We start from the raw sequence: 21,012 nt of genomic DNA on the forward strand, positions 1-21,012 counted from the left end.
AGGGACAAAGCGGGGATTGTTAGGCCTGAATAAAGATATAGCAGACAAAACCAGGTATGCCAACCTGACCAAAGTCAGGCTAACAGAGGTTTGTGGGTAATCCCTGAGTGGAAAATACTGAGAAGCAGCAGCATGTCTCACAAGCGCTGGGAAAAAGTGAGGTAAGAGAGAAGCTGCATTCCTGGCATAGTACCAGATGTGCTGTGTTAGGGCAGCTCCTTCGAAGAACTGATAAGAGTCCTAGTTTCCCAGCCTCCTTGTTTTCACTCCCTGGTTTTGTTCTTTGTTTGTTTTTAACTCTCCTACATTTCTAACTTTAAGAATGCATGTATACTAAAGGTGTCTAGTTTCTAGTTGTTAGAAGAAGGGGGTGGGTTACTCCAGTGAATAATTTATGACGCAACGGAACTGTCTATATAGGCTTATACTAAGATGTAAAGAGCAGGCTGGTTCTCTCTGGAGACGAGCTGCTCTCTATTGATGCGTGCACTTGTCAATAAAGAGCTTTTGATCGGACCTTGCTGGTGTTGCCTGTCTCTCTCGCGGTCAGACAACCGAACTTTGCCGTCTGGGGTAGAGTCCCTGACACTGCCCTTGAGCTTCCCTTTCCCCCCGAGAGCCTAACCCTGCACTGCCCCTTCCCCCTGAGACCCTGCCCCTACACCACCCATTCACCCAGGACCCCGCCCTCACATTGCCCTGAGACCCTGCCCCTGCACCACCCATTCACCCGAGGCCCTGTGCTCACATTGCCCCAAGACCCTGCCCCTGCACCGCCCCTTCCCCCTGAGATCCCGCCCCTACACCACCCATTCACCCGAGACCCTGTGCTCACGTTGTCCTAAAATCCTGCCCCTGCACCACCTGTTCCCTCTAATCCCTTCCCCCACATCGTCCCTTCCCCCGAGGTCCTGCCCCTTCCCCTAACCCGCATCTCTGCATCCTCCCTTCCCCCGAGGCCCTGCCCCTTCCCCTAACCCCCATCTCTGCATCCTCCCTTCCCCCAAGGCCCTGCCCCTTCGCCTAACCCCCATCTCTCCATCGTCCCTTCCCCCGAGGTCCTGCCCCTTCCCCTAACCCCCATCTCTGCATCGTCCCTTCCCCCGAGGCCCCGCCCCTTCCCCTAACCCCCATCTCTGCATCGTCCCTACTCCCGAGGCCCTGCCCCTTCCCCTAACCCCCATCTCTGCATCGTCCCTTCCCCCGAGGCCCTGCCCCTTCCCCTAACCCCCATCTCTGCATCGTCCCTTCCCCCGAGGCCCTGCCCCTTCCCCTAACCCCCATCTCTGCATCGCCCCTTCCCCCGAGACCCCGCCCCTGCACTGCCCCTCCCCCAGTCCCAGCCCCCCCCGGCCCCTTCCCTCTAGTCCCCGCCCCTTCACCACCCATTCCCCTGAATCGACATCCCTACATCACCCCTTTGCCTGAGACCCCGTCTACACCCTTCCCCTTTGCCCCGAGACCCTGCCCTCACACTGCCTCCTCCCCGAAGTCCCCAATGCCACACTGCCCATTCTCCCGATTCCCTGCCCCTGCACCGCCCATTCACCTGAGACGCCGCCCTTACACCACCCATTCACCTCGGACCCTGCCCTCACATTCCTCTGAGACCCTGCCCTCCCACTGCTCCTTCTCCTAGGACCCTGCTCCTGCACCACCCATTCACCTGAGACCCCACACTTACACCACCCATTCACCTGGGACCCTGCCCTCACATTCCCCTGAGACCCCGCTCTCCCACTGCTCCTTCTCCTGGGACCCTGCCCCTGCACCACCCATTCACCTGGAACCCTGCCCTCACATTCCCCTGAGACCCTGCCCTCCCACTGCTCCTTCTCCTGGGACCCCGCCCCTGCACCACCCATTCACCTGAGACCCTGCCCTCACATTGCCCCGAGACCCCCCTGCACCACACATTCACCTGAGACCCCGCCCTCACATTGCCCAGAGACCCCCCTACACCACCCATTCACCTGAGACCCCGCCCTCACATTGCCCCGAGACCCCGCCCTCCCACTGCTCCTTCTCCTGGGACCCTGCCCCTGCACCACTCATTCACCTGAGACCCTGCCCTCGCATTCCCCTGAGACCCTGCCCTCCTATTGCTCCTTCTCCTGGGACCCCGCCCCTGCACCACCCATTCACCTGAGACCCCACCCTTACACTACCCATTCACCTGGGACCCTCCCCCTCACATTCCCCTGAGACCCTGCCCTCCCACTGCTCCTTCTCCTGGGACCCCGCTCCTGCACTGCCCCTTCCCCTGAGGCCCCCCCTTGCACTGCCCCTTGTCCCGAGGCGCCCCCCCCGGAACCATCCAGTGACCCAGGAGCAGGCCAGACCTGGGAGTGAGGAGGCAGAAACATGCTTTGCTCTGCCACAGACTTCCTGGGTATCCTTGGGCACATCACTCAGCCTCTCTGGGCCTCAGTTCTCCCGTCTGGGAAATGGGGCTGGTGGCGCTTCCCACCCTCGCACGAGCCTGGGAGGAGAATTACCCTGCGAATTAGGAAGATGCTCAGATCCTGGAGTAACGGGGGAGGGGCTCAGGGGGAGCACACCTCCTGACCCTGGCTGGGCGCCCCCGGTCCCTCATAGCAGGGGGCTGTGCAGGAGGTTCTCCTTGCAACCATGAGTGGGTGTCTGGTGGGTTCTGTCACCTCTGCCAGAGACCCCCTAGAATCTCATTAGCTTCCTCTGCATGCGGGGAGGGGCTCCTATTTTCTGACTTGGGGGGACATTCTGTGATGTCAGAGCCCGTGGGGAGAGGGGTTCGAATCACGAATCTGGAGTGGCAGGGCAACCCCCTCCCCCAGTCAGATTCCACTAGGGGGCTGGGCTGGGACCTCTAGGGAGGGAGACACAGGAAAAAACAGCCGCCACTATGGAACCCAGGAGTCCTGGCTCCCAGTCCCCCTGCTCTCACCTCTAGACCCACCTCTGCTCCCAGAGCCAGGGATAGAGCCCAACCCCCACCTGCTCTGACCATTAGACCCCACTCCCCTTTTAGGTTCGCTGCCATTTCTATCCACGCAGCCCACCTGTCCATCCCTTTGCTGCAGGTTTCTGAGGTGTCACCCCTGATCTGCACTCCCTCAGTGCAACCCAAGGCCTTTCCTCTCCCCAACCACATTTCCTCTCCCCCCTGGTGCTGGATCATCTGCTTGCCCCCCTGCCTCTTGCGGTGCGCTGTGCGGCATGGCTGGGGATTGTGCAATGGCCCAGCACCAGGCAAGGCAGAACGTAAACCACAGGCCCTGCCCTGCCTTGCCCTGCCCTGCCCTGCCCCACCCCACCCCACCCCACCCCAATGGATCTGACTTCCAGGTGCATCAGAGCCCAGCGCCCTGCACCTGTGCCCTCCTGCCCCACAAGGGGTGAGCTGCAGTCCCCACCATGCTCTGCAGAGGGGAGAAGGGTCAAGCCAACCAGCCCATTTAGGATGGGGGAATCAACACCCTTTTTTCTGCACAGCCACTGACCATCAGCAGGATTCCTCCTTCTCCTCCCTCCTGTGCCTCGGTGCGACTAAATCTCTGCACCTAGACAGCCGGTCCATCTGCTGCACCTCAATCCCCCATGCCTGAGCCTCCCTGCCAAAGTCCTGCACCTGGTTCCATAGAATTAAGTCTCACATCTCACTGGGAACTCGACTTCTTGTGCCCAGAGAGTCTTGGTCCCTGTCAGTAGATGACCTAAGTCTGAGAAACACAGTGTCCGTCTTCTCTAAAGAAGTACTTGGAGAGGTTTTTCTTATGTCACCACGTGGCCTAATGGATAAAGCATCTGATTTTGGATCAGGTGATTGAGAGTTTGAGTCCCTTCATGGTTGTGCTTGTGCAGTTTTACTATTGTGCTGAAAGTCCTGCTTCCTTCAGGGCTGGAATCTCTTGGTCGCTCAGGCCAATGCTCTGGCTTCAGCTAGAGCCCCGGGAAGGAGTCAGGTGTTGGACATCCCAAAGGCTGGGACATGAGCCCCAAGTACTTCCAGTCTAGCCTTTGCTGTTCCTGACTTGCCAAAGAAACTGGGCAGCTGCCTGGGCTGGCGTGTAGAGCAGTTTCCCTCTTCCAAATATGCGCCTGTCCCTGTACTTGAGGGGGCTTGGTAAATAGCACCTTGGGAGCCTGGGTGTTTCTCTGCTTCTCGCCAGCTGGGGAAAAGCCTTTTGGGGTAAAATCTCCTGCCCCACTGCAAAAGTGAGCACTGTGAGTGGGAACAGACAGAGGCCACACCGGGGGGCTGGCCCTGCTTTCCTACCTTCTTCTGATGTTGGCCACAGAGCATCAGCAGCCGCCTCGCCTGCTGATCTGCGGGTAGCCTTCAGTGGGTGTTTGGCATGGCAGGGAGCAGGCTGGCTAGGGGTCTTTGTCGCTGTCTGCTGGCCACACATAGGCATGGTCCTCCCCTCTCCTGAACAGCCAGAGTTAGTCTGTGCTTGAAAGCAGGGACACAGGAGACTCAAAACAGGAGGGTGAGAAAGACTTTGAAAGGACCTATGAAGACAGCACACACTACAGGGACATTGCCTGGTGAAAGGATGTGGAGACACCAAGTTGCCCCATTTTTCCTGGTGCCATACGCAGCTGCGTACTGCTCCGGCGGCCAGCCCGATCCCCCGGCTGGCTGAGACGGCCAGGAAAGCTGCCCCTGCTCCGCCTCTTCCCCAAAGCCCCCACTCCTGCTCTGCCCCCATGCTGCCTCTCCCCACCTCTGCTCCACTCCATTCCCCCCCACACTCCTCCCCTTCCCCTTAGCTGCATCCCGGTGGACTGCAGGAGGGATCAGTCTCATCCTGCACTCACCGGGCGCCGGGAAGTGAAACGACCTGGCCCCAGCCTGCTCTGCTCCACCAGCTCCCTGCTGCGGTGCTGGTGAGTGCTGGGGGCGTTTCCCCCCACCGCCCAAGTTCCAAGGCTGGGAGCAGAGTGCAGCAGGCTGGGGCTGGATCACTCCACTTCCCACTGCCCCGTGAGTGTGGGGTCTGGCCTGCCCTGCAATTACCGGGTGGCGGGAAATGGAGTGACCTGCCCCAGCCTGCTCCGCTCTGCCAGCTCGGACTGGGGGACGGGGTGTTGTGTAGGGCACCAAAATGTCTAGGGACAACCCTGAATAGATTTTTCCACAGGGACCGATGGCTGTTAGAATAGAGCTATTCAGGCTGCTTGTACAGGCCTAGACTTTAAGAACTTAGGTGTATTTTTATCACTCAGCTAGTGACAGGGGTATAAAACAAAGAACCAAAGTCCCAGTCTGCCTGTCTGGGCCTTCTCTCCCTAGGAGAGTCTGAGCCCTTGTTTGTAGGTGTCATAAACAGATAGTTAAGGGTTAATGTCTCTTTTACCTGTAAAGGGTTAAGAAGCTCCATAAAGCTGGCTGACACCTGCCCAGAGGATCAATGGGGGACAGATACTTTCAAATCTTGGTGGAGGGAAGTCTTTGTTTGTGCTCTTTGTTTTGGGGGTTGTTCGCTCTTGGGACTAAGAGGGACCAGACGTCCATCCAGGCTCTCCAAATCTTTCTGAATCAGTCTCTCATGTTTCAAACTTGTAAGTAATTAGCCAGGCAAGGCATGTTAGTCTTATTTTTGTTTTCTCAACTTGTAAATAATCCTTGTTTGCTGAGAGGATTTTACCTCTGCTTGCTGTAACTTTGAACCTAAGGCTAGAGGGGTTTCCTCTGGGCTATATAAATCTGAAAAGTATTTTCCATCCTGATTTTACAGAGATGATTTTTATCTTTCTTTGTTTAATTAAAAGTTTTTTCTTTTAAGAACCTGATTGATTTTTCCTTGTTTTAAGATCCAAGGGGATTGGGTCTGGACTCACCAGGGATTGGTAGGGGAAAAGGAGTGGGGATGGTTAATTTCTCCTTGTTTTAAGATCCAAGGGGTTTGGATCTGTGTTCACCAGGGAATTGGTGACGCCTCTCAAGGCTGCCCAGGGAGGGGAATGTTTTGGGGGGACAGGGAGTGATCCAGACACTAACTTCTGGATGGTGGCAGTGTTACCATATCTAAGCTAGTAATTAAGCTTAGAAGGGTCCATGCAGGTCCCCCACATCTGTACCCTAAAGTTCAGAGTGGGGAAAAAACCTTGACAGTAGGCTAAGGCCTTTGGCTAAGCAGCAGGGGCAGCCATACACTGGGAAGTGAACGGTCACATCCTCACCTCCCAAACCCGTCACACTGAACTAAGGTGGGGTTGGGCTGTTAGGAAGATGATCCTGTCCCAATAGTGTCCATCACCACCAGATAAAGAAACAGATCTTAAGGGAGCATCCGGTCTGGCAAGAAATCTCTTCTCAATGGTTGTGGTTGTGAAACCGTCATTTCTGTAGAGTTTATCTTTATGGCCCCCGCTTTTCTGTTGTCAATCTGTCTGGTCCTCTAATTCTTTCTGTCTGCTGCAGAATTAATTTTACTGGCTGTAAGTTAATTAGGGGAGTGGGATGTAATTGGTTAGAGAATTCTGTTACAATAGGTTAGAATTGGTTAATTACATTTCAGTAAAATGATTGGTTAACGTCTCGCTGAGAATATTACCGTATAAACTGGGGTCAAACAGGCAGTGGGCGGGGAAATTGGAATCATGCTTGCTAACGGGGGGATGGGAATAGGGAACGGGGAACAGGGACACAGGCAAGGCTCTGGAGTGTCGGAGCTGGGAAGGGGGACGTGAGGTAAACACTCTGCAGTGTCAGAGCTCATAGACTCATAGACTTTAAGGTCAGAAGGGACCATTATGATCGTCTAGTCCGACCTCCTGCACAACGCAGGCCACAGACTCTCACCCACCCACTCCTGTAACAAACCCCTGACCTATGTCTGAGCTACTGAAGTCCTCAACTCATTGTTTAAAGACTTCAAGGTGCAGAGAATCCTCCAGCAAGTGACCCGTGCCCGACGCTGCAGAGAAAGGTGAAAACCCCCCAGGGTCTCTGCCAATCTGCCCTGGAGGAAAATTCCTTCCTGACCCCAAATATGGTGATCAGCTAAACCCTGAGCATGTGGGCAAGACTCACCAGCCGGACACCCAGGAAAGAATCGTCTGTAGGGATGTGGGGTAAACGCTCTGTGGTGTCAGAGCTGGGTAGGGAACACTGGGGAACGGACTCTGTCCGTGTATAGAGATCAGCCTGACTGGTGTGAAGGGCTTTGGAATCTGCTTGCTTGGAAACTAACCCCAGTAAACATCCTTCTGTCTGCGCTTCGGACTTCTGGTCTTTTGCTGCTTGCTGTCTGTGTGACAAGAGCCAGGGAAGCGGGCAGGGGAAGGGAAAGCCCTCTAACAATGGCTCCTTGCTCCTCTCCCTCCAGGCTCAGGGGTCAAGGATGGGCAGGACTCCAGGCTCTGCTTGAGGGATCCTGGCACAGGGGCTGGTGGGGGAGAAAGGATTGTAGATTCTGACCTGCACTCTGGAGAAGAGGTAATAAGTGAAGGAGTATTTTTGATTCTTACGTTGCTTCAATGTCCCCAGGGCTAGAATTCTACATTCCATAGGGCCAAATGAGGGGGTGAAGCCATTTGGCTAATGAAAACCAGTGATCCAGGGGAGGTTTGCACTCACAACCTCAGCACTGCCCTATAAGTACTGTGTGCTAATCAATTGTGCCACTGGAGCACCTGTTAATTCCTAGTCTCTCAGTCCCCTAGGTTGATAAAGGCAAGGAGTGACCCCAAAACATTCTCAGTGGGGTTAGGAGCTGGTATCAACAAGTGTTGTACTTGGTGGGGTGGATTCTTCTTAAGGCTTCCAGGCACCATTTGACCCTTTTGTTCGTCCCTGTGTAATAACAGAGCTGACTGAGACTCACTGTAGAGTCTTGCTGCAGACCAACAGATCTGAAATCACTGATCACCAGGTCTGAGCATTCGTCCTGCTTTGGGACAGCGTCTCTCATCCAACAAACTGCCCAGTCTGCGCTAGCAGTGAGGCTCCCTCACTAACAGCTGAAATCAGGGAGAGCTGTGTGAAGTGCTGGGACCCAGGGGTGCCTGAACAGGGGCGAACAACACCCCAGGACTTTTAAAAATGGGAGGGCTCTGCCTTGCCACTTTGTAATGACCGTAAGAGTGAGTGAGGGTGGGGAGGGGGCCGAGAGCAGTGAGCGGGAGGAGGGGTCTTGGGGGAAGAGGCAGGGTAGGAGTGGAGGTTAGCTGGGGGTTGTGTGGGGAGAGGGCTGCCCGCAGCAAGTAATGGGGGTGGGGGCATGCAGGGGAACTGCTCCCTGTCCCAGCTCACCTCTGCTCCGTCTTCTCCCCTGAGCACGCTGCCCCCGCTCTAATTCTCCTCCCCTCCCAGGCTTGCCGCACTAAACAGCTGATTAGCACCGCAAGTCTGGGAGGGGAGGAGAAGTGGAGCGGCACCAGCGTGCTCAGAAGAGAAGGCAGGGGGAGGTGAGCTGGGTTGGGGAGCTGCTGCAGGGGGGGCTGCCTGGCTCTTTGCCATGGCCCCCGCCCCTGCTCCGCCCCAGCCCTGCCCCCCCGCCCCTCCGCCCCTGTACTCACTGCATGGTCCACTCCTCTGGCTCCCAGCCATGCTGCCAGCGAGTGCTGTGGGGCAGTTCCCCTCTCTCCCCAAACTTGGGAGCCAGGGGAGCAGAGCAGGCTGAGGCCCCAGGCCTGTGTGTGGGGAAGCAGAGGGGGGCTGGTCCCAGGCCTCTGTGGGTGACAGGGGGTTGGCTACTTCCTGCAGGAAGTGGAGTGACCCGGCCCCAGCCTGCTATTGCACAATCCCCAGCCATGCCGCACAGCGTGCCCCGAGAGGGAGTGGGGGGCCAAGCAGATGATCCAGCACGAGGGGGTCATTCTCATTGGTAGCTGTCTCGTGGCAGTGAGTTCAACAGGCCTTGGCACATGCTGTGTGGGGCAGGAGGTCCTTGTATTTGGAGCAGTGGGAGTGAACTGCGTGCAGTTGTGTCTCTGAGCACAACTGTGAATGTTATGGTGTGTGTGGGGGGTTATTGTGAGTGTGGCTGGGGGTGTGAATGTTTCTCTCTCTGGGGGTTGGACTAAAATGTCCCTCTGGGTGTGTTGTATGTGAGTATTCTTGGGATTGTGTGAGTCCCTTTGTGTGTGTGTGTGTGTGTCACTTGCTGCAGAATACAAAATCCTGCAAAGCCATTTCCTACTGGTTAGCCTAGCAACACACTGATACAGTGTCACAGATGCACACACACACAGAGCAGGGCTCAGCAGAAGGCAGCAGGGACACACACGTCTCCCCTGGGCCAGCTTGGACAATTGTCCATCACTACTCGGCACAGTGCTGGTGCCCCCACACGAGGGTGGGCAGTGACCGGGGAGAGAGGGCAGATGTGCTGGATCTTTAAAAGCAGCAAAGAGTCCTGTGGCACCTTATAGACCAACAGACGTATTGGAGCATGAGCTTTCGTGCGTGAATTCCCACTTCGTCGGCTAGATTCAGAAGGAAGCACTTTGGGAAAATCAATCAAGGCCCTTAGCAGAGCTGGGACACAGACCCAGTGACCCCTGCACCACCCTGGGAGGGCAGTGGGGTTTAGTGGTCAGAGCAGGGAGGGGCTGGACACCAGGACCCCTGGGTTCTATCCTTGGCTCTGGAAGTGGAAGGGGTCTAGAGCAGGGGGACTGGGATCCAGGACTCCTGGGTTCCATAGGGGAGACTGTTTTTCCCTGTGCTTCCCTCCCTCGAGAGCCCAGCCCAGCCCCCTAGTGGAGACTGAGCAGGAGTCGGGGGAGTTGTTCTCCCACTCTGGAGTTATGATTCAAACTCCTCCCCCAGGGAATGTGACATCACAGAATCTGCCCCCCCCAACACAGAGAAAACTAGTGGGGTTAGGAGGGTTCTAGCTGCAGACACCCCTTGTCATTGCAAAAAGCCCCCAAACCTACTTGCACCCACAAAACACCCTCTCAGGCTATACACCCCCTGCTAGGACAGGACCTCTTGCTCCCACCCCTTTTCTTATCACCACAAGCTGCTCCCAGCCAGGCACCACACCCCATTCACACACTTTTTGTCACTACGTAGCTCAGTGGCAATCACTGCCCCGAAGTGACTCCGGTGCAGGCACTCCCCACACGAACTCCCCACACCGGATTCTGTCCACACACAGAGAATTCTCTCTGCCCGGCTCCTTCGGTTCATCTCGCTGCTCCCAGTACTGCCGCCAGACACTGCTCATCTGCATAACCCCGCCCACGAACACGTGACACCTTCTGTCCTGCTGGTTTCAAGGGAGTGAGTTGCCCTTGGGGAGTGAGCAGGTCACAGCACGTCACAGCCCCAGCCAGGCCGGCTCCAGGCACCAGCTCAGCAAGCAGGTGCTTGGGGCGGCCAAGGGGAAGGGGCGGCACGTCGGGCTCTTTGGCAGCAATTCGGCAGCAGGTCGCTCGGTCCCTCTCGGAGGGAAGGAGCTGCCACCAAATTGCCACCGAAGAATAAGGCAGCGCAATGGAGCAGCCGCCGATTGCGATCGTGGGTTGTTTTTTTTCCCCCGTCGCTTGGGGTGGCAAAAACCCAGCCCTGGCCCCAGCACGTCACAGCCCCAGCACACATCATAGCACGTCACAGCCTGGGGCAGGGAGATATTGGGGGAGGGGATGAGGGGAGAATGGGGGACGGAGAGACCCAGCCTTATAGACCCATAGGGGCAGGGAGATATTGGGGGAGGGGATGAAGGGAGGGAGAGACCCAGCCCCATAGACCCATAGGGGCAGGAGATATTGGGGTCAGGAGGAGAGGAGAGGAGGTTGGCAGAGACCCAGCCTGGAGTGCAGGGAAAATGAGGTGGGGTGGAGGGAGGTGGGGAACAGAAGAGACATGTGTGGAGTGGTGAAATGTTGGTCCAGGGAAACTGAGTCTCTCCCAGGACATGCTGTGCAGGGGGGAGCACAGGGGCAGAGAGAGAGACCCAGCCCCACAGAGCCCAGGAGGGATATTGGGGGCAGGGGAGGGATGGAGGGATGAGAGACCCAGGGCCATAGAACTCCCATGGCTCCCAAGTTTGGGGGGAGGGGGGAACCACCCCACAGCACTTGCTGGCGGCATGGCTGGGAACCAGGGGAGTGGACCAGGCTGGGGCTGGGTCACTCTACTTACCATGCAGTGAGTGCAGGGGCAGGAGGGCGGGACTGGGGCGGAGCAGGGGCAGGGGCCATGGGGAAGAGCCAGGCAGCCCCTCCTGCAGCATCTCCCAGCCCCAGCTCCCCACTGCTCTGCCTTCTCCCCTGAGCACGCCGGCACTGCTCCACTTCTCCTGCCTCCCAGGCTTGCGGTGCCAATCAGCTGTTTAGTGCGACAAGCATAGGAGGGGAGGAGAATTAGAGCGTGGGCGGCGTGCTCAGGGGAGAAAACAGAGCAGAGGTGAGCTGGGACAGGAAGCGGTTCCTCTGCACGCCCCCGCCCTTGTTACTTGCTGCGGGAAGCCCTCTCCCCGCACGCCCCCAAGCCCCCTCCCCAGCTTACCTCCTCTCCACTGCCTCATCTGAGTGTGGCTTTTGGTTCCCCCAACCACTTGGCACCCTAGGCAGCTGACTAGTTCGCCTAGTGGTTGCACCGGTCCTGGACACTGCCTATCAGCAGGATTCCTCCTCCTCCTCCTCAGTAAGATTAAATCTCCGCAGCTAGACAGCTGGTGCATCTGCTGCACCACAGTCCCCCATGCCTGAGCCTCCCTGCCAAAGCCCTGCACCCGGCTCCAGAGAATTAAGTCTCACATCTCACTGGGAACTCGACTTCTTGTGCTCAGAGAGTCTCGGCCCCCCTCAGTAGCTGACCTGAGAAACACAGCGTCTGCAAAAGCAGCAAAGAGTCGTGTGGCACTTTATAGACTAACAGACATATTGGAGCATGAGCTTTCATGGGTGAATCCCCACTTCGTTGGATGCATCAGTGTTTGCCTTTTCCAAAGAAGTGCCTGGAGTGCCTTTTTTTATGTGACCCCGTGGCCTAATGGATAAGGCATCTGATTTCGGATCAGGGGATTGAGAGTTTGAGTCCCTTCGTGGTTGTGCTTGTGCAGCTTTACCTTTGGGCTAAAAGTCCTGCTCCCTTCAGGGCTGAAACCTCTTCTTGGCTGCTCAGGCCAATGCTCTGGCTTCAGCTAGAGCCCTGGGAAGGAGTTGAGGGGAATGGGCATCACAAAGGCTGGGGCAGGAGCCCCAGGTGCTTCCAGTGTAGCCTTTGCCCTTCCTGACTTGCCAAAGAAAATGGGCGGCTGCCCAGGGCTAGTGTGTAGAGCAGTTTCCCTCTTCCAAATGTGCGCCAGTCTCTGTGTTTGAGGTGGTTTGCTACATGGAGCCTGGGTGTTTCTCTGCTTCTCGCCAGCTGGAGAAAAGCCTCTTGGGGTAAAATCTCCTGCCCCATGGCAAAAGTGAGCACCTTGAGTGGGAATGGTAAGAGGCCCCACCAGGGGGGCTGGCCCTGCTTTCCTACCCTCTTCGATAACGGCCACAGAGCATCAGCAGCTGCCTCGCATGCTGGTCTGTGGGTGGCCTTCAGTGGGTGTTTGGCATGGCAGGGAGCAGGCTGGCTGAGTGTTTTTGTGCCTGTCTGAAGGCCACACATAGGCATGGTCCTGCCCTCCTCTTGCCCTGTCCTCGGTTGTTGTGTGGCTTTTAAGCCTTCCCTTGGAGCTGTCAGCGCCAACCGCCTCTGCTCTAGGTGCCCAGAGGAGGAGAGGTGTGCTGGGCTCCAGCCTGGGAAGCCTGGCCCTGGCACTCCTTCCTTTAAATGCCATGTGGGCAAGAGGAAGAGCTGCAGCTACAGGGACCAAAGTTGTGGACATCAGATGAAGCAGCAAGAAACCAAACCATCAGGTCAACCCGCAGGAATCTCTAGCCAGACTGTTAAGTTCTAGGACCCCACCCTATAGCGGCCAGCTGGACCAAAGACCTATCTCCAGTGGGCATCAGTGACCCATGAGGAGGAGAAAAAAACCTTGCTGAAGTTTACCCAGGTAGAAAGTAACTATACACATTGAGCTCCAAGACTTTGCAGCAAACTACAATATCTGCAGGAGGTCCCACTGAGATTTGAACTCAGATTCCAGGATTCAAAGTCCTGAGTGCTGCCCATTACACCATGGAACCTGCTCCCATTTTGTTTTCTAGACCCCTGGGTCTCTCGGCTGACTGGTTTGCACTCTGCACTTATTGCTTCCCACCAGCGGCTTCCTCTCGCAGGACTCTCTCTCCTCCTCCAGCGACTGTTGTCCTGCACTATGGGATCCGCGGGTCCTGCCCTGAGTCCCCACATCCCCCTGCTTGGTCTCCATTCCCTGCAGGCTGCAAAAATGTCAGGGGAGGACGCCCCTCCCTTCACTCGGTGCTCCCGCTCATATCGGCCAGCTGCAGCCTCATCTCATGGAACTCGGGCAGCTGTCACTTGATCCGGTTGTACAGTCACAGGATCACTGGCTCCCCAGCCTGGATGCTTTTGTGGAAATCCCACAGGCAACACTGCAGGACTTGGCACCATTGGTTTCTTTGATATTGCGGTGTTTGCCTGACCGCTGGAACAAAGCCGCCAACTCCTCCCTCACCGACTTCCGTCAATCCCTCTGGTTGCCATAGAACCCTCTGATGCTTTCCTGTTCTGCCAACACCGCCAGGCCTCACCCCCCTGCTCCTTTATCTTGCAAGCTCTGGATGTTCAGCTTCCAATGTCCTCTGCCCTGGGTCAGGGACAGGGACAGCTCCAGGCACCAGCGCAGCAAGTGCATGCCTGGGACGGCAAGCTGCAGGGAACGGCCTGCCAGTCACTGTGAGGGTGGCAGTCAGGCTGCCTTCAGCAGCATGCCTGCAGGAAGTCCTCTGGTAATGTGGATGTTGCCTCTCTCCTGATTCCTGAGGAAAGGAACCTTTCCAGGAAATGGCCATGGATTCTAGGAATCTGCATGTGGCTGGTGGAGAAGCACCAGGAATCAATTGGCTCCTGGCACACATGGCAATTTAAAACTGGGTGCCCAGACAGGGGCTTGAACCCTGGATCCTCAGATTAAGAGCTTGATGTGCTACCAACTGAGCTAGTTGAGATCATCTTCCCTGTTCACCCCAAGAGCGAGCAGATAGGCAAAAGAGAGGCAAAAAATGTCCCCAGAACCCCTCCTCTTTTTCTGCACAGCCGCTGACTGTCAGCAGGATTACTCCTCCTCCTCCCTTCTGTGCCTCAGTGTGACTAAATCTCCACACCTAGACAGCCGGTCCATCCGCTGCACCCCAATCCCCCATGCCTGAGCCTCCCTTCCAAAGCCCTGCACCTGGCTCCATAGAATTAAGTCTCACGTGTTGCTGGGAACTCGACTTCTTGTGCCCAGAGAGTCTCAGCCCCCCTCAGTAGATGACCTGAGAAACACAGTGTCTGCCTTTTCCAAAGAAGTGCTTGGAGGGTCTTTTCTTATGTTACCATGTGGCCTAACGGATAAGGCGTCTGAGTGTGGATCAGAAGATTGAGGGTTTGAGTCTCTAGGTGGTTGTGTTTCTGCAGTTTTACTATTGTGCTGAACGTCCTGCTCCCTTCAGGGCTGGAACCTCTTCTTGGCTGCTCAGGCCAATGCTCTGGCTTCAGCTAGAGCCTGGGAAGGAGTTGGGGGTTGGGTGTCACAAAGGCTGCGGCAGGAGCCCCAGGTGCTTCCAGTCTAGCCTTTGCCCTTCCTGACTTACCAAAGAAAGTGGGCGGCAGCCTGGGCTAGCGTGTGCACCTGTCCCTGTGCTGGAGGGTACTTGCTACATAGCGTCTTGGGAGCCTGGGTGTTTCTCTGCTTCTTGCCAGCTTGGGAAAAGCCTCTTGGGGTAAAATCTCCTGGCCCACAGCAAAAGTGAATACCTTGAGTGGGACCAGTCAGAGGCCCCACCATGGGGGCTGGCCCTGGGCCCTGCTTTCCTACTATCTTCTGATGTTGGCTACAGAGCATCAGCAGCCGCTCTGCATGCTGGTGACCTTCAGTGGGTGTTTGGCATGGCAGGGAGCAGCCTGGCTGGGTGTTTTTGTGCCTGTCTGAAGGCCACACCTAGATATGGTCCTGCCCTCAGTTGCTCTGTGGCTTTTAAGCCTTCCCTTGGAGCTGTCAGCACCAGCTGCCCAGAGGAGGAGAGGTGTGTGGGGTCACTTTTACAGATGCCCCTTCCTTGGTACTGCTCTTGCTCAGCTGCACAGAAGAGTTTTCATCCCCAACCCCTGCTTAGCAGCCCTCTGGCACCATTCCTGAGGCTGCCCTGCCTCACTTTCTTCCCACCATGTTGGGAAAGACAGCTCTCATCATTAAAGGTCAGATGGGCCAACTAGGGGCAAGTAAGCCCCTTCTGTGTTTTCCTACTGCAGATCCCAAGGTCAGGAATTCACCTTGGGTGGAGGCACTGCTGTGCTCCCAGAGGGCAAGCCATCTCTGCACAAAGCATAATGACAGGGCCTGCCAAAGCCCAGGATTGAACCAGGGACCTTTAGATCTTCAGTCTAACGCTCTCCCAACTGAGCTACTTTGGCAGTTGCATGACAGTATTTTGGCCTGTTGCTTCTCTATCTGGGATGTTTTTGTCAGCAGTCGCACACAAAAAGGACAGGAAAAGAATGGCTGCTTCACACCCCCACTGGAGGAACCCGGCGCCCTTAGCTGTGGTGAGTAAGAAGTGTCTGTTAGCTGACAGGGCCTGTCCCCCAGGAGCTGGAACAGTAGCTGCCACCTCACCCTTGGCTCCAGGCTGTGAGAAATGCTCATTGCCTGGCTGCATGGGCGGATGTTGCTCCGTGCTCTGGAGAGCGTCTGTATAGGTCTTTCAACCCCCCGTCTTCAATGAGACAGTCTGGTAAGGTCTCAAGTGTCCCCTCCGGCCTGGCAGCTGAGAGTCTGTGCAGACATCAACCCCTCTGCCAGCCCCAGAGCCAGCAGCAGCGCCAGGCCCCCCCCCAGCACCACAGGGGCACTCAATGCACTTGCTGTGGGGAAATGGCTCCTTAGTGTCCAGCTGCTAGAGTGAGAGTCAGGAGAGAGCAGTGTCTGGCTCACCTTGGGGGAGAGAAGAGACCTGATGAGTGCGGATCTCCCTCAGCCTCCCCCGCAATGCTGGTCAGTTGTATTGTCACTGTGATAGTCAGTGCTTCCCTTCAGGGCCGGCCCTAGAGGGGTCCGGGGCAAATCCCATGGAGTCACTGACTTGGCTCCTTTCACACACTAGAGAGAGGAGCAGAACCAGGGTTATGGCTGATCTATGGGGCACTAGGTGAGTGGCAGAGGCTACAGGCACTGAGAGTTTGCCTGACACCTCAGGGACACAGGGGGAGGTGGTGTCCCAGGCATCTCTATGAAAGGAGCAGAAGAGGATTTACTTGGGGTGGGGAGAGACTTGAGAGTGTCTCAGGGGGTTGTACACAGGGAATTGCTCGGATAAGATACTGGCTAAAACACAGGCCTCGCTGTGAGCAGGATTTGAACCTGCACAAAGAAACCCTATTGGATTTCAATTCCGACACCTTAACCACTCAGCCATCACAGCTGAAATGTAAAAGTGCCCCAATGCCAGAGAAACTGGTAAAGAATCACAATGACCAGGTGTGAAGTCATCTGAACTACAGAATTCCCACCGCAAACCTGGCTCCCAAAGCACAGGGGGGATTTGGGTTTGTTCTCTTTGCTTAGCCATGTGCAGTCGCACAGAGAGCGCGTTTAAAAGTCTCCCCTCCCACAGAGCGGGAATAGGAAATTATTCTCAACTTGAAGCCTGATGCGAATGAGGATGTCCGGACCACAGGGCTAGGGACTGACCTTTGCTATAGAAACCAGTGACACACGGAACCAGGCTAAGGAAAATGTTTCCTGGAGTCAATAACTGGATTAGCAGCAGTATTGTGCAGAGAAATGTCTCACAAGAGGAGACAGCGCATTGGTGGTTTGGTAGCAGAAGTCACAGCTACAGCAGGGGAGGTCTAGCTTTGGTTTCTGGCCAACAGAGGAAGGAGTTTTATTATCTCCAAATTTCAGTAGAAAAATTCAGACCCAAACTGTGTGTGGTGGGAGTTTCTCTGGTTTCGTTTGTTTTTCTCATTTGAAATGTCCTTGATCATTTTTCTGGGAAAACAATTTGGACAAGGCAAAGGAAGAGTTAGAACAATTACAAATCTCCATGGGAGTAAAGAGGGTCTCTCAGCACCAGGGGAGAGGTGGAGATTTTCATGGAAGGGAGTTGAGGAGATAAATGAGAGGCTTTTGCTCCAGCAAAGGGAGCGGCTTGGGAGTTTCATTTTTACCAAGTGAATCCCCCCCCCCACACACACACACTGCTTCCCTGCTGCTGCTACCCCAGCTCAAATCTCACTGACACCCCCAGCATGTGACCTACAGCTTTCTCCTGACAAAGCCCTTATCTATCAGAGACAAAATCCCCTCATCTGCCCCTTCTCCCAGCTCAGCCCTCTGCCCCCAGAGCCCAGGACAACCCTGACCTAGCCATGCCGGGGGGTTGGGCTTAATCTTCAAGGTCGAGCACAAAATCTTCAGCCGGGGATGTTTCGCTCCCTTCCCACCTCGGCCCAAGCGGCAAGGGGGAAATGGATGAGACACGCCGGCTGGAAGACACCTCTCTCCCACTTCTCTATAGCCTTCTGTGACGTTATTAATATGAACTGGGACCGTAGGGATCATTGTTGCCACCACTGTTATATATGTGCAGCAAATATTGTGCAAAGGTTGTCGTGTGAGGTGTCTATGACAAGGTTATGATTTGCTGGTTATAATTTTGCTGGCTGTGCGTTCCATTTTTGTATTTGAAGTTATGAATATGGGCTATGTACTTGTATCTCAAATGTATTTGATTCCAAGTAGCCTCAGTGTCATCAGCCCCCAAGTCCTTCAGGAGTCCATAGCAAAGAGACCCCTCCACCCACAATCCTGGACTCCCTGGGAGGTGCCTCCCACACTCCCCCCCAACCCAATGGGGCATCAAGGAATAAAGTGGCAGCATCTGGTGTCAGTGGGGTTCAGTGGCTCAGGCCAGACACCTGAGCTGGGGACCCACCCCCATAGCACTGCTCGAGGGCCTGGGCCCGGAGTGTTCACAGCCCCTTCCTTACCCCTCCGAGCCCAGCCAGGCTCCTCACCTGGAATAAAGCAGAAGCGTCTGTCGGCCTCGCTGCTGTCCAAGTTCCAGGTGCTGCTGTTGTCCCACAGGAAGCGGGCTGAGCTGCTGGGGCTGGGAGAGGGATCCTCCACCTCCTGCCCTGGGAAGGCTGGAAGGTCCCCACTGACCGGGCAGGGCGATGCCTCCTGCTGGAAATCGGGGCTGGGCTCCTGGGGCTGCTGCTGCCCACACAACAAGCCTCGGAACCACCCTGCCCGGTTCTGCACCAGGGCTGGGTCCTGCTTGCCCAGCTGCATCCTGGCCCAGCTCCATTTTGGCCTTGACGGTGCCTCTCCCACCTCGGCGCCTGCACCGGGAGCAGGTTTCCTCTTCCAGAAGGCTGGGCACTTCCACCTCCTGGCCCGGCCGCGAGCTCCTTCCCCGCCATTGGGGAGGGTTGGGCCGCTCGGCTCCTGGGGAAGATGGCAGCTGCTTTCCACAGGCTCTGGGGCCGCCTGCAGAGCCTTCTTCCTGAACATCCTCAGGAGCCTGGCCATCCTGGAACCGAGCGGGGAGCAGATGTGAGTCTGGGGTCAAGGCAGCCTCTCACTAACCAACTTGTTTGGTCTCTCCCCATCCCTGCCCCAGCCAGAGCAGCTCCTCCTCCCCCCACGGGGGAGCAGGGAGTGCAAGCTACACACACTGGCAGGAGTTCATTGCATGATCTGCTCCCCCTCAACCTTCCCCCTCGTCATCCCTGGGGCTGCAAGAACCGGGGAGTCTCGTCCTTTTCGAGCACTGGGGTCAGTCACAAAGACCACTGGTCACTTTGGACAAGCAGCTCCCTCCTGCCAGCCCAGGACACACTCACACTTCCTCCCACCCATTCCCCACCCAGGCTAGAGAAGGAACAGAACTCAGGAGTTCTCCTGGGAAACCATTCCCCACTTCAAAGTCCCTAGACATAGCAAGGCCAGGGCCCCTTCGTTTCCCATTGATTTCCATGCTCAGCAGCTCCCCGGGTCCGGCCCAGCTCAGAGACTCTCAGCCTGGGGAACAGTCTCCCACAAGGGAAGGGCTGGGAGCCCCATTGCTGGGACCTTGCCAAACACGCTGGAGACGGCTCTGGAGAAGCCCCTCCCCAGTCTGAGAGTGAGGGGCTTCTGGGGGCTGTTTGCAAAACTAATGTCCTTTGGGAGAGATTCTCTCCCCCTCTTTCTGCCTCTCCCCAGACAGACAGGGGATGCCACCATGGAGCCCTAATGCCACTCACTTGCTCTGGTGATGAAGCGATGGATGGAGGATGTTCAATGTCATCCCTCGCCCTTCTCCTCACTCTCCAAGCCCAAGACAGGCTGGAGAGGAGGGTGGTGACCTGAGGAGTTACCCTGCCCAGCCAGCAGGCAGGGTGATGACACTGGGCGATCAGCTGGCTGTGAAAACAAGAGTCTGTCTTATTGCCAGGGAAAGGAGAAACTTGGCCAGCAGCAGGGGGTGCAGAACATCACCCTAGTGCAGGGGTGACAGCGCCTCCAGGATCCTGAAATCCCAGCACTTTACACACCTTCCTGGAGCCTCCCAACCCCCCTGGGCTGTCAGAACTGCAACCCCAACCCTACTGATGAGAAACAAACCTGGGGAGGGGAAGCTACTGACTCAGGGTCACACCAAGTGTCAGAAGTATAGATGGGACCCAGCAGTCCTTCTTTCCAGGCCCCTTTGCTAACCACTGCTGCACACTCCCTCCCACAGCTGGCAATTACAAGCAGGCCCTCATGGCCGCTCCCCCTGCCTATGAGAGGGAGTGTGCTCCGCTGGAGACACTGGACCAGGGGACTGGGAGTCAGGACTCCTGAGTTCCATTGATGGGATTTCATACTTTCCCGCTATTGAAAAGTGCTGGGAATCTCCCAGACAAAGCTGCTCTGACAGTGCTAATCAGCATCTGACCATTCAAGGACGGAGCGCACTGCCCAGGAGGAGGAGTGTTTGGCTCTGGGGTTTCACTTCATCCCAGTCTAGAGAGAGGGGCCCAGCCATGGAGTTTGGCTCAAGAAGACCAATTCTCCAGTTTGTTAAGGGCATTTTGAATTCCAGTCCTGTGATCCAAAGTGCTTGGTGTCATTTGCAAATTTTAGAAGCATGCTCTCCACTCCATTTTCCAAATCAGTAATGAAAATATTGAATAGTACCAGACCCCGGACTGATCCCTGCCAGACCCAACAGGTACATCCTCTCTGTTGGACAGCCAGATATGGAGAAGGGCTCTTGGAGTCTGGGCTTTCAACCAGCTCTGCACCCACATCACACTGATTGCATCTAGACCACATTTCCCTGGTTTGCTTGTGAGACTGTCCTACGGGACTGTGTCAAAAGCCTTAGTAACACCAAGCTAGATCCCATCTACTGTCTACCCACCTTCACTAGGCCCGGAACCCTGCCGAAGAAGGAAAGAGGATTGGTTTGGAATGATTTGTTCTTGACAAATCCATGCTCACTAGTCCTAAGAACCAAACTATCCTGTTGGTGCTGCTGACAAACTGATAGTTTAAGAATGTACTCCAGTATCTCTCCAGCTATGGAAGTGAGGCGAGCTAGTAAGTCTCAGAGTTCTCTTTGTTCCCTTTTAAAGATAGGTCCTGTCTTGTTGAAGGGTGGGAAGATGTTCTTCTTCAGGGATCTCAGACGAGAACTGGAGCACAACACCTGGTTTGTTAAGGCCACAAAAACAGAGGCAGGAACCTCTTCTCTCCTCCTGGCAAAGAACCCCAGGTACCTGAGAGATAGGGACACACATCCATGAATGGGCTTTAAAAAGGCAGTGGTTAAAAAGTTTTGCCCCAACCATTTCTTGTTTCCACAGACTAGACATTTTAGCAAACTTCAGAATTCCTTGGTGCTAAACACCGGGAAACTCCCCTTTCTCCTTCACAGAGGGTTTGAACGCCCCTTATATCACCCAGGCTAAGGACTGCCCAG

At 55.8% G+C, this 21,012-nt stretch overlaps 1 protein-coding gene, 1 long non-coding RNA gene and 3 other non-coding genes across 5 annotated transcripts in view; all 5 read right to left on the reverse strand.

Moving 5' to 3' along the window:
- Positions 1-21,012, reverse strand: part of LOC127042431 (zinc finger protein 560-like) — an 816,513-nt gene that overhangs the window by 421,390 nt on the left and 374,111 nt on the right. The gene's annotated exons all lie outside the window — the stretch shown is intronic.
- On the reverse strand, positions 13,003-13,074 carry TRNAQ-UUG (transfer RNA glutamine (anticodon UUG)). Its single transcript has one exon. It is a non-coding gene; the product is annotated as a tRNA-Gln (tRNA).
- On the reverse strand, positions 15,394-15,466 carry TRNAF-GAA (transfer RNA phenylalanine (anticodon GAA)). Its single transcript has one exon. It is a non-coding gene; the product is annotated as a tRNA-Phe (tRNA).
- Positions 16,392-16,473, reverse strand: TRNAS-UGA (transfer RNA serine (anticodon UGA)). Its single transcript has one exon. It is a non-coding gene; the product is annotated as a tRNA-Ser (tRNA).
- On the reverse strand, positions 18,344-20,832 carry LOC127042437 (uncharacterized). The gene is made up of 3 exons (XR_007771947.1): positions 20,452-20,832; positions 19,307-19,466; positions 18,344-18,591 (listed from the first exon to the last, which is right to left on the reverse strand). It is a non-coding gene; the product is annotated as an uncharacterized LOC127042437 (long non-coding RNA).

The sequence above is a fragment of the Gopherus flavomarginatus genome, unplaced genomic scaffold (genome assembly GCF_025201925.1).
Source record: "Gopherus flavomarginatus isolate rGopFla2 unplaced genomic scaffold, rGopFla2.mat.asm mat_scaffold_43_arrow_ctg1, whole genome shotgun sequence".
Taxonomy (NCBI): domain Eukaryota; kingdom Metazoa; phylum Chordata; order Testudines; family Testudinidae; genus Gopherus; species Gopherus flavomarginatus.